The sequence below is a fragment of the Arachis hypogaea genome, chromosome 19, assembly GCF_003086295.3.
Source record: "Arachis hypogaea cultivar Tifrunner chromosome 19, arahy.Tifrunner.gnm2.J5K5, whole genome shotgun sequence".
Taxonomy (NCBI): Eukaryota; Viridiplantae; Streptophyta; class Magnoliopsida; order Fabales; family Fabaceae; genus Arachis; species Arachis hypogaea.
The window spans coordinates 62,854,246-62,868,218 of record NC_092054.1 but is presented as its reverse complement, the minus strand read 5'-3'; the positions used below and the strand labels follow the sequence as shown (position 1 = coordinate 62,868,218).

Sequence of the window (13,973 nt, the reverse complement as noted above, 5' to 3'; positions counted from 1 at the left end):
TATCTCTGCCTCCTCTGTTGTTGTTGTCCCTCCAATTCTGGTTAGAATTGTCTTGCCATCCGTGGTTGTAATTGCCACCTTGATTGTACCTTGGTTGGGGCGGTCATAGAAATTATGTGTGGCTGCCACGGTGTTGTCTTCCTGCTGGAGCTGCGGATATTCATCAGTATAATGGCTGTAATCAGTGTAGATTCCACAAAGTCTCTGTGGGACTAACTGTTGGTTTTGCTGTGCTGGAGAAGGTTGAGCTTGCTGAACTTGTTGTTGATTCAATTACATTTGCTTCAGCAAGTTGGTCATTTCACAGATACTCTGAGTTAAAGCAGCAGTCTCTCTGCTAGAGGATACTTCTGCAACAGCTTTTACACGGCCTTGTTTCTGCCTGTGATTACTAGTAGATTCAGCTAAGTCGCTGATCAATTGTCATGCCTCATCAATGGTCTTGTACTTTTTCATAGACCCATTGCTAGCACTTTCCAATGTGGTCTTATCTTGGGGCCTCGTTCCCTGTGTGACATAACTGAGTAACACTATCTTGTCAATCATATGGTGGGGGCAAGCTTCCAGAAGATTATTGAAGCGTTCTCAATATTCATAAAGTGTCTCGGAGTCATCCTGAACAATCATGGAAATATCTTTCCTCAGTTTATCAGTAACTTCAGCTAGAAAGAACTTTTCCAAGAATTCTCTTCCCAGTGTATCCCAGTTAGATACAATTACTGCTGGTTGAGTGTAGTACCACTCTCTTGCCTTTCCCTCAAGAGAAAACGGGAAAGCTTTCAGCAAAATTGAAGTTTCATCTGCACCCTCACACTTGACAGTAGAACAGGCTGCCTGAAAATCTCTCAAGTGTTTAATAGGCTCTTGAGCAGGTAAGCCATGAAACTTGGGCATTAAATTGAGCAATGCGGTCTTTATTTCAAAATCTATAGCTACCACTGGGTGATGCGCTTGAAATGGTTGCATTGTAAAATCAGGGGCTCCAACCTCCTGGATAGTAACTCTCCTGGCTGCTACCATGTTACCTGCGCGTGAAACAACCAAATCAGTAGAACGGGGGCTGATTTCTTTCTCAAATGACGTTTCAGATCCGCCCTCAGAGAGGACTAACCGATATCGAGCTTGCCTTATTCGTGAAATAGTTCTTTCAATCTCAGGATCGAATATTAGCAAGCTTGGATCAAGAAGCGAACGTGTCACCTAACGAAAGAAACAAGTAGCTCATAGTAGCAAAATAAAATAAAATGTAAATAAATAAATTCTAATTAATAACTTTAGCACTCTATTGCAACTTCCCGGCAACGGCGTCAAAAATTGATGCGGGCGGAAATTGGCGAGTTAAGAATGATTATAAAATATGCGTTGCAAGTATAGTTCTCAACCAACCAGAAATCCGCTCATCAATTTAGAAGGGTGTCACAAAAATTAAAATAAAAAAACTGGGAGTATGAGTCCCAGGTCATCTCCCAATGAGTTGCGGAAAAGTGTGCTATTTTATTAATCAGATGTTTTCAAAAAGGTTTGAGTTGAATGGCAGAAAATTAAATTAGAGAATTTATATAAATTTAAATAAAAGCCTTGACTGGGAGTTGATTAGCTGGAAGCCTTATTCTTGTTGCAGTAGTCTCAAGATTAGTTGATAATTAGGGATTATTCTGTTTAGTTGTCCCTTACTAAGTAAGGGTAAGTCAAACGAGTTGGAATGCTGTTCTATCCACAAGTTCCAATCCACTCTTGGGAGGATTGGTGTTAGTGACTAGAGAGCAATCCAACAATAAACCCAATTACACTCTCTCTCTTGAGCATCCTAACCCAAGGGTTCCTTTCAATCAACTCCCCATCAAGTTAGGGAACTACTCGCTCATTGTAAATGTAAAATTCATAACATAAGAAAAGGGATTAAAGAAAGACATGATAAATAATGATCAAAAGATTAATTAAAAATAAAAGTAAATCTTGTATTGATAAATGCTAAAATAATCCAATGGTAAAATTAAGTAAATTAACGAACATGGAAGAGTAAGTAGAACGAACTAGAATGTCGAAGTCTTGATGAGGCAATAACTCTTCTCAATATACCAATACAAAAACAATAAACATAACAAATCCTAAAAACTATGAATGTGTAGAGAGAAAAACCTAGAGGAGAGGAAAACTAGATCTAAAAACTAAATCTATGCGGAATGAATGTTGTTGTTGGTTTCTGCATGTTCTCTGGCTCTAGTCTGCTTTTCTGGGCCGAAAACTGGGTCAAAATAAGGCCCAAAATCGCCCCCAGCGATTCTGCAGATTATGCAGATCGCGCATGTCACGCGGTCGCGTCATCCATGCGGCCGCGTCATTCGGCTTTCTGCTTTGCCATGCGGTCGCGTCATCCATGCGGCCGCGTCACTCGTGCTTTTCCATGCCGCGCGGTCGCGTCATCCATGCGGCCACGTCACTGTGATTTCCTTTCTTTCGCGCGGTCGCGTGATCCATGCGGCCGCGTCACTTCTCGCTGGTCATCTCCTCAATTCCTTGTGTTCCTTCCATTTTTGCAAGCTTCCTCTCTAATCTCCAACTCATTCATGCCCTATAAAGCCTAAAACACTTAACACACAGATCACGGCATCGAATGGAATAAAGGAGAAATAAAATACATAATTAAAAGTCTCTAGGAAGCAAGTTTTCAATCATGTAATAACTTTAGGAAGGAATTATAAATGCATGTTATTTAATGAATAAGTGGGTAAAGATCATGATAAAACCACATAAATAAACACAATATAAACCATAAAATAGTGGTTTATCAGCTACCTAGCACCCACAAGTCGTCCTTCATGGCGGATCTCACTTTGCTTGTTTGGTGTATTCTCACGGAGAGACCGGTGAACATTCAACTTCTTGTCAAGCAAGAGATGGGACAAGTCCACGCCTGGGGAAATTTTCCATTTCCAGCATTGGTATCTGATTTAGTTTCTGCTGCGGGTGTTCCTTGGGATGATATGGACACGAAGGCTATAATTCCAGCTAAGGGCGATGTGGTCCCAAGCGGAAAATACTTACATCTTCCCATGAACAACCCAAGCCTTGACATAACTCTTCCATCTACTATTCCTTCTACCTCATCGTCACCACCACGGCAAAGATCCACACATCAAAAGATAGAAGATCTACACCGGAAGATTGATAGATATGAGCGGCGTAACCAACGCCGATACACTCACATCAAGAAGCTTCTGCGTTGTGTTACCCCTAGCATGGAGGAACCCGGAATATTCACATCCACCTCAAACCCAAGTGACAGGAGCTCTGATGGAGGGGATAGTGAAGGTTCCGGTCCCGACCTTCCTTTGCGCATTGTTGGTAGCACGGAGGACCGTGCTAAATTCTAAGTGTGGGGAGGTCGTTCGACGGATCTCCATGGGTAACAATCTCTTCCTTTCAACACCCATGGATTTATCTTTTGCTTAGTAGTTAGTACATTGCATGTGTAGTTAGTTTTGCTTGTAAATACTCCTTGCATGATAGTTAGTTCCTATAGAGTGCTTGGTCAAAATAATGACTTCTTCCCCAGGAAACAGTGTTTTGGGGTACCCTACCAATTCTAAAAAAAAAAAATTTTGCGGAAAACTTGCTTCGAGAATGTATTTTGGAACATAGTGATTGAGCTAAGAACACAAGCATGTAAGTTTTGAGCCTATTGTATGGTTATATCTTCTAACCATTAATTCCCATTCTTGTGTACATTGTTCTATCTCTATGATTATAATCCTTACTTTGTCTGATTCTACATGTCCATTACTTTGTGTATAAATGCATTTACATGACTGAGGCCATCATTTTAATAGTCACTTTTCCCAAATGACCTTAACCCTTTTTATCTACCATTGCTAACCAATTTTGAGCCCATGATAAACCCTTTTTGTTCTAAATAGAGCACATCAACAACCCTAAGTGAAAAACATTGAATGTCCCTAGATTTTGATCCTTGATTAGCTTAGGTAAGTTAGGGTGTGTGTCATTCAAATGGGAGGGTGTACTTGGGAACTTGGGTAGATATAAAGGTGTGTATTTGTAATTGTAATTGGAAATTTTGGAAAGTGGGAACATACTCATGTATTGAATGATTGAGCCATGTGCATTAGAACTTTTGTACATGACCCAAGAAAAAGGGGACCAAAAAAAAATTTTTTTTATGTGTATATATGACAATGTAAGAAACAAAAATAGAAAAAGAGAAAGCCATGAAAGGGGAAAAAAATGCCCCAAGACAAGGTAATAATAACAATGCATATGAGATGTGAATTAAAGAGAATGCATGAGTATGCGAAAAGTGAAACCCATGGGTAGCTAGGTAATGTATTATAGTTGTATAGGTTATTCTATGTGTCTAGTGGGATCTTAGGTTAATCAAGAACTCAAATTTTAAGCTCACTTGACCATATACATCCTTACCTTCACCCTAACCCCATTACAACCCATGAACAAGACCTCATGATACTTGTAAGCATGCATTAAGTAATTGTTGATTGTTAGATGAAAGACAAATCTTGGAAAGCATGATTAGGAAAGGATTGAGTGACAAACCCTATACACTCAAGCGAATAGAGCAGATACACTTCCGGTGAGGGTTCGATGCTCAACTCCTTGTCCCCGGCTTTTACAAGCGTTCATCTAGCAAGTTATATGCACTTCATGTTAATGTTCAAATTGGTAGGATTCATGAACTACATATCATTTTCACCCCGTATGCTCATATGTGTTCTTGGAGGATAGATTTACCCTTGACCAAGTAGATAGATGATTTTACTTTAGTTGCATGCATTCATTTAGGAAAAATTGCATTGCATAAACCCTTTCTTACCATGATCTTTGGTCTTTTTATTTTAAGCATGAGGACATGCTTGGTTTAAGTGTGGGGAGATTTGATAAACCCCAATTTTGTGGTTTATATTGTGTAGAATTTGGGGGTTTTTGTCAATATTTCTCACACTTATTCACAAGAAATGCATGGTTTTGTGTTCTCTTCTTAATATTGCTTCATGATGGAAAACATGCTTATTTTGCCTTAAAATTGCTATATTTTGATTCTCTTTTATTGCCATTCGATGCCATGATATATTTGTTGAGTGATTTCAGGATTTATAGAACAAGAATGGCCTAGAAGAGAGAAAGAAAGCATGCACAAAAGGAAGGAACATGAAGATTTAGATTTTGGGAACTTCAGCACCGACGCGCACGCACACTTCACGCGCACGCGTGGATGAGGATAGTTGGAAGCAGCGCACAAGGATGGACGCATCCGCGCGGATCAGAGAAATTCCATCGGCGCGCACGCGCACATGGCGCGCTCGCGTGGATCACAAAAGCAATCGGCACGCACGCATGCATGGCGCGAGCTCGTGGAAAGCTCCACGTGACCTCATTAAAGGAAATCGTGCCTGGCAATTTCTGAGGCTCATCAGGCCCAAATTCAAGTTGTTTTTGCATGGAAAAGACCCAAGGATGCTAGGGGAAAGGGGGGGATCAATCATTTTGCACATAGACATAATTTTAGCTATTTTTTGGTTCTTTGTTCTTCTAGAGAGAGAAACCCTTCTTTCCTTGTTGAATTCTGAATTGGATCTTGTTAATTACTAGTTGTAATTGTTAAATTTGAATTCTCTAGTATAATTTTGTTTAGATCTTATGTTAGTTTTATGTTTCTTTGTTTTTGTCATTTTATACCCATTTTATGAATTTTGTAGATCTTGATTTGTTATTGTTGCATTGATGATTTCCATGATTAATTGTGTTGTTTGAGTGATTGTATCTTGATAATTGTTAGTGGGTACTTCTTAGTTCCAATTTAATTGCAATTTAATTAGATCTTTTATTAATGCTTACCATGTGTTTGATGAAATGTTTCCTTTGATTATGAAGTAGTTCTCTTTACTCTTGGCCTAAGCTAACGGAATTGGGTAAGCTTAAGTCATTGGGTCTAATGGATTTGATGATTTAGGAACCCTTAGTGGTCAATTTAATAGCCATTGACACTAGCCTACTACCAAGTTAATTGGTAGTTAGGTTGGACCTTATGGGTTGATGTTGACCAAACCATTTAACATACTTCAAGTATAGAAGTAGACTTAATGAGTTCGGTTCCTCATAATTGTCAAGATATGGCTATTAGACAAGGATACTGATCTCAATTCCCATGCCTAGCCAAAAGTTGCTTTTATCATACATATTTGAAAACCCAAAAATCTTGATTGCTTTATCTGAGTTGTAGTTACTTGTTTAGTTTAGAATAGAATTACTTTGGATGTTATTTTATGAGTTTGGAATTATTTACATTTTGCTCTAATTGTTTGCATTATTTTGTTGTATTCTAAGATTACTTGCTTGTTAAGATTCCTAGTTTAATTTCTTGCTCATGACTTGCAACCCCGGATTTCTAACCAATGTTGAAGCACATGTTTGCCCATTCCTTGTGAGACGACCCGAGGTTTGAATACTTCGGTTACTTTTATTGGGGTTGAACTTGTGACAACCAAATTTCTTCTAAATTTGATACTCGAGGATTGTTGTTGGGAAGAGCTATACTTGCAACGGGATTTTATTTAGAAATTCTATACCAACATAGTCTTTGTGGCGTATCAGGATGTACAGGCCTTCAACCTTCACTAAGACATCCTCTACATGTCCATAAACCTATGTCATTGATTTGTCTGCCATCTCTAGTGAGATTCTTGCAGCTTGTACCTCAAAGATCCCTAGTTTTTCCATTACAGAGAGTGGCATGAGGTTTATTCCTGACCCCAGGTCACACAGAGTCTTCTCAAAGGTCATGGTGCCTATGGTACAAGGTATTAAGAACTTTTCGGGATCCAGTTTCTTCTGAGGTAATTTCTGTTGAACTAAGGCATTCAGTTTCATGATTGCTCCTAGATACTGAGCTACTTGCTTTTCAACAAGATCTTCATCCTCATCAGAGGAAGAATCTTTATCAGAGCTCATGAACTGCAGCACTAAGTTCCATAGAATCTCTATGGTCTCTATATGAGCCTCAGATTCCTTTGGTTCCTCAATAGGGAACTTCTTATTAGTCAGTAGACGTCCAGCAACGTCTTCCTCACTGAAAATCACTACCTTTTTACTCTCTCTAGGTTCGGCCACTTTGGATATAGTTATGGCCTTGCAATCTCTTTTGGGATTCTCTTCGGTATTGCTTGGGAGAGTACTAGGAGGAGTTTCAGTAACTCTTGTACTCAGCTGACCCACTTGTGCCTCCAAATTTCTGATGGAGGACCTTGTTTCAGTCATGAAACTGAGAGTGATCTTACATAGATCAGAGACTATGGTTGCTAAGTCAGAGAGGCTCTACTTAGAATTCTCTGTCTGTTGCTGAGAAGATAATGGAAAAGGCTTGCTACTGCCAAACCTATTTCTCCCACCATTATTATTATTGAAGCCTTGATTAGGCTTCTGCTAATCCTTCCATGAGAAATTAGGATGATTCCTCCAGGAAGGATTGTAAGTGTTTCCATAGGATTCTCCCATATAATTCACTTCTTCCATTCTAGGATTCTCAGGGTGATAAGCTTCTCCTTCAGAGGAAGCTTCTTTAGTACTACCGGATGCAGCTTGCATTCCAGTCAGATTCTGAGAAATCATATTGACTTGCTGAGTCAATATTTTATTTTGAGCCAATATGGCATTCAGAGTATTAATCTCAAGAACTCATTTCTTCTGAGTCATCCCATTATTCACAGGATTTCTTTTAGAAGTATAAATGAACTGGTTATTTGCAACCATTTCAATGAGTTCTTGGGCTTCTGCAGGTGTTTTCTTTAGATGAAGAGATCCACCAGCAGAGTGGTCCAATGACATCTTTGACAATTCAGACAGACCATCATAGAATATACATAAGATGCTCCATTCTGAAAGCATGTCAGAAGGACACCTTCTGATTAATTGCTTGTATCTTTCCCAAGCTTCATAGAAGGATTCACCTTCCTTCTGTCTGAAGGTTTGGACTTCCACTCTAAGCTTGCTCATCTTTTGAGGTGGAAATAATTTGGCCAAGAAAGCATTGACCAACTTTTCCCAAGAGTTCAGGCTTTCTTTAGGTTGTGAGTCCAACCATATCCTAGCTCTGTCTTTTACAACAAAGGGGAAAATCATAAGTCTGTAGACCTCAGGATCAACCCCATTGGTCTTAACAGTGTCACAGATTTACGAGAATTCAGCTAAGAACTATGAGGATCTTCCAATAGAAGTCCATGAAACTTGCAATTCTACTGCATTAGAGAAACTAATTGAGGCTTAAGCTCAAAATTTTTTGCTCCAATTGCAGGAATTGAGATGCTTCTTCCATAGAAGTTGGAAGTTGGTGTAGTAAAGTCACCAAGCATCTTCCTTGCATCTCTAGCATTGTTGTTGGGTTTGGCTTCCATATCTGCTTCTTTTTCGAAATTTATTGTTAGGTCCTTTCCAGAGTGTTGTACTTTAGCTTCTCTTAGCTTCCTCTTCAGAGTCCTTTCAGGTTCAGGATCAGCTTCAACAAGAATGTCTTTATCCCTGTTCCTGCTCATATGAAAAAGAAGAGAATAGAAAAGAAGAGGAATCCTCTATGTCACAGTATAGAGATTCCTTTATGTGTTAGAGAAAAAGAAGAATAGAATGAAGAAGGAAGAAAATATTCGAACACATAGAGAGAGAGGGTTCGAATTATGAGTACAAGAGAAGTTTTAGTAAATAAATAAAATAAATAGAAAGAGATGAGAGAGAGAGAATATTCAAAAATTAATTAAAAGAAAAGAAAAATATTTTTGTTTTTATTTTAATTATAAGTTAAAATTACCCAATCTAAGCAACAAGATGAACCGTCAGTTATCCAAACTCAAACAATCCCCGGCAACGATGCCAAAAGCTTGGGGCACGGAATTGCAATCACACTTTTCAAAACTCCGCACAACTAACCAGCAAGTGCACTAGGTCGTTCAGGTAATACCTTACGCGAGTAAGGGTCGATTTTACGGAGATTGTAGGCTTGAAGCAAGCTATGGTCATCCTGTAAATCTTAGTCAGTCGGATTCAATTGGTTATGAGTTTTGATAATTGAAAGATAAATAAAACGTAAATTAAAATAAAGATACTTATGTAATTCGTTGGTGGGAATTTCAGATAAGCGTTTGGAGATACTTTGTTGCTTCTGAACCTCTGCTTTCCTATTGTCTTCATTTAATCATGCGTGCTCCCTTCCATGGCAAGCTGTATGATCCTCTCAGTGAAAATGGTCCAAGTACAGTTTCTGCACAGCTAATCAACTGTCGGATTTCTTGTCTCGGATGAAAAATACCAGGTACAGCTACCGCACGGCTAATCATCTATCGGTTCTCACTTGTGTCGGAATAGGATCTCTCTATCCTTTTGCACACTGTCACTGCGCCCAACATTCGCGAGTTTGAAGCTCGTCATAGTCATCCCTTCCCAGATCCTACTCGGAATACCACAAAGAAGGTTTAGACTTTCTGGATCTCAGGAATGTTGCCAATTGGTTCTAGCCTCTACCACGAATGTTCTAATCTCATGAACTCGGTCCAAGAATCAGAGACCCAAGAGACTATACTTCAGCTTTCGTCCAATGACTACGTTGAACATCATGTAGACTGCTTGTGGTTGTCAGGCACACGGATCTTGGCTAAGCAAGTAACGAAGATAGTGGGTGATTGTCACGGGTCACCCCTTCATTCTGACTTAACTGAATTAAGTACGAGAGTATATCTTGGAGAAGAAGTAAGCATGAATTGAAAGAGAAACAATAGTACTTGCATTAATTCATGAAGAACAACAGAGCTCCGCACCTTAATCTATGAGGTGTAGAAACTCCACCGTAGAAAATACATAAGAGAAAAAGGTCTAGACATGGCCGAATGGCCAGCCTCCCAAAAGTGAAATATGGCATAAGATGTGTTCCAAAACTACGAATACAATAGTAAAAGTGCTATTTATACTAAAACTGGTTACTAAGAATTACAGAAAATAAGTAACTAAGTGCAGATAGTGCAGAAATCCACTTTCGGGGCCCACTTGGTGTGTGCTTGGGCTGAGCATTGAGCTTTACACATGCATAGGCCTTTTCTAGAGTTAAACGCCAGCTTGGATGCCAATTTGGGTGTTTAACTCCAGTTTTGGTGCTAGTTCTGGCGTTTTATGCTAGAAAATGGTCTCTGGCTGGCGTTTAGACGCCAGTTTGGGCCATCAAACCTCAAGCAAAGTATAAAAAATTATATATTTTTGGAAAGCCCAAGATGTTTACTTTCCAACGCAATTGAGAGCGTGCAAATTGGGCTTTTGCAGCTCCAAAAAAGCCACTTCGCGTGCAGGAGGGTCAGAATCCAACAGCATATGCAGTCCTTTCTCAGCCGCTGAATCAGATTTTTGCTAAGATCCCTCAATTTCAGCTAAAAAATACCTGAAATCACAGAAAAACACACAAACTCATAGTAAATTCCAGAAATGTGATTTTTGCATAAAAACTAATAAAAAATATAATAAAAAGTAACTAAAACAAACTAAAAACTATGTAAAAACAATGCCAAAAAGGGTATAAATTATCCGCTCATCACTTGGCTCACGCGTACGCGTCGCTGTGCGACTTCACTGGTCATGCGTACGCGTCGCTGTGAAATGCTCTAAGTCACGCGAACGCGTGAGCCATGCATGCGCGTCGATCCTCGCTGGTCAGCTCCTTTGTTCCTTGTGTTCCTTCCACTTTTGCAAGCTTTCTCTCCATCCTTTAAACCATTCCTGTCCTATAAAGCCTGAAAACACTTAACACACAGATCATGGCATTGAATGATATAAAGGGAAATTAAAAATTGATAATTTAAAGGCTTAGGAAGCAAGTTTTCAATCATGGAACAAAATTAGGAAGGATTTATAAAACCATGCAATTTGTATGAATAAGTGTGCAAAGAACTGATAAAAATCACTCAATTTAGCACAAGATAAACCATAAAATAGTGGTTTATCAATCTTCCCACACTTAAACATTATCATGTCCTCATGCTAAGCTCAAGGAGACCAAAAGAATGAATGGGGGAAAATAAGACTCATGCAATGCTACCTATGTATATGAATGCAACTATATGCTAAGATGTTTCTACCTACTTGGTTAAAAGTAAAAAAGTTCTCCAAGACAAACATAAATCAGATTCCACTAATTCAAATCACACAATAAGGAACAAGTAAACTTGTAAGAAGAGCGCTCATGAAAGCCGGGAACACAGAATTAAGCATTGAACCCTCACTAGATGTGTATATGTGCTCTAATCGCTCAAGTGTCTAGGGTTAATCTACTCTACTCTCCTCTAGTCATGCTTTCTAAAACTTTGTTCTTTATCTAACCAATCAACAAATATTTAGTGTACAAACGCAAACATCATGAGAGCTTTTCAAGGTTGTAATGGGGCTAAGGTAAGCGTGAGGATATATGTATGGCCAAGTGAGCTATAATTTGAATCTTTGACTAACCTAAGTTCTCACCTAACACAAACACACTCTATATAATTCTAAAATCATGCTTAGCTACCCAAATTCTCACTTTTGCAAATTTTCACATACTCATGTATCAATTTTTAATTTCACCACATATGCATTGATCTTTTTATTGAATTTAACATTAGGGTAGTTTTATCCCCTATTCATTTATTTCTTCTCTTTTTTTTCTTTTCTATATATATATATATATATATATATATATATATATATATATATATATATTCTCTTTTTTTTCTTTTCTATATATATATATATATATTTAAATATGAACCATAGTAAATCAATGCATATGGCTTTTATAATTTCACATGAGTAAGCACCCAAATTCTCAATATTTGTCAATAAAAATAAAACCCATTCTCATCAACCAAAGTTTTCACATTTTCCCACACTTATTTGATACACACTCATTATCTTAAGCTAACCAAAGATTCAAATAGGATAATTAATTTTATTTTTCGCTTAAGGCTAGTGATGTTGTAATATAAAGAACAAATGGGATTAAAAAGGCTCAAAGTGGCAAATAAAGGCAAATGAAATGGTAGGTTATTTGGGATAAGTGAGCTAATATCAAATGATGGCCTCAATTACATGTATGCATGAATATACACCAAATAATGGACATATAGAATGGAACAAACCAAAGATTGCAATCATAGAGAAGAAAATACACAAGAATAAAAAATCATGGTTAAATAATGTAACCATATTATTAAGCTCAAAATCTCACAGGTTGTGTGTTCTTAGCTCTTGAAACCATGTTCCAAATTAAAATCTTCAAACAACTGTAACAAATTTTTTTATTTGAATTATGGAAGTGCAATAAAATAGGGTCTTGAAAAGAATCTCATTACTTCAACCAAGCAGTACATACATGCAAGCAACTACTACCATGCAATCTATCCTATCTAACAAAAGAAAAAATTAAAATTTTGGTGTTGAGAGAGAAAGAGATTACCTCCGAAAGTCAGGTACTGACCTCCCCACACTTAAGGCTTAGCACGGTCCTCCGTGCCATCAGTGATCGGCAAGGTGTGCCCGGGATCTCCATTTCCAATGGCCAAATGATGGGTGGACAGGGGAACCTCCGGGTCCATAGCTGGATCACTTGTGTCACCATTAAGGGAAGTAAAGTCCGAAGTGTCGGGCTCCTCCGGAGGTAGGTTAGGAGAACTAATGAGCTCCTTCAAGTAAGTGTAACGGCGCTTGTTGCGGCGCTCAATTTGTTCCATCTGCCGGCCGTGCCAGTTTAGCCTCTCTAGGATCTCAAGCAGCAGTTGGGTGTTGGATGGTGGTGTTGCATAGGTACTTGATGATGGTGGGGCAGAAGAGGATGGGACATCCACAGATGGGTTGTCATTCGGACTCTTGGGTGGAAATTGTGGTATAATCCACTTCCCATGGGGAACCAGTTCACCCACCAAGGGAATTGTGCTCTTTATGTCATCTGCTTCATCCGAAATACCAGCTGAAAATGCTAGTATTGTGACTAAGGCTGGAAAGGGGATGTTGCCAGCCGTGTGAACTTGGCCCATGGCCCGACGAAGGAGTCTAGGGATGCTAATTGGTTGTTTAGTCAGGATGCACCATACAAGCACGGCCATGTCCCCGGTGATAGAGGACTCATGAGTACTCGGCCAGACATAATGAGACATGATTTGTTGCCATAGATGAGCCTCATCGGTCAAATCATTAGCCGAAAGCCCCTTTTGGAGTAGTCCTGTTTCTCCCATAAATCCAAGTAGTTCCGAGCTTAGCAATGGTCTTGACGACGGGGTCCCAATCAAAAATGTAACCTTTGCGAGCAATTTTCTCTTCTTGGAAGGCATCCAACCCTTCTGGATTGGGTGGAATGCCAAGCACTCGGTGAAGGGCATCTTTTGAAATAGGGACTTGCTTCTGATGCATGTAGATTGAGTCAAGGGTCGGTGAGTAATAATTGGCATAGAATTTGTCGACCCAAGACAAGTTGACTTCAATTGGATCTCGGTTCAAGAAGCCCCAACGTCTCTTCTTCATTCGATCCTCCACATAATGGTGTAAATGGTATGGTACCCAGAGAAGTCGTTCACGATGGAGATTCTGCTCCATAACACTTGCATGCATCCTTTCATAATAGCGGTTGGCGAAACGCGCTGTATCCTTAGCAGGGATTTTCTTGTCTGACTCATCAATGCAGATATCCACCTTTGATTTCTTAGAAGGTTTCTGAGTGGTGGGTGACTTTGGTGCTTGCCTTTCTGAAACCGTCTTCTTAGAAGATTTCTCCTTTCCTTTCGCGGTCGTCATGCTGAAAAGTAGGAAAAAGGAGAGTGGTAAAGATACAAGTAATTATGATGAAGAATGCACTAAGAAAATAAGTGTAGTGAAAAAGTAGCAAGGAATTCAAAAATAAGGGCAAAATTAAAGTAAGGGTTCATTAAAACCTTTTCACAAATATGTAG

General features: G+C 39.0%; 1 non-coding gene across 1 annotated transcript; it reads left to right on the top strand.

The window, feature by feature from the left end:
• The first annotated feature begins 7,908 nt into the window (after positions 1-7,908).
• Positions 7,909-8,016, top strand: LOC112780544 (small nucleolar RNA R71). The gene has a single exon (XR_003191373.1). It is a non-coding gene; the product is annotated as a small nucleolar RNA R71 (small nucleolar RNA).
• Positions 8,017-13,973: the final 5,957 nt, after the last annotated feature.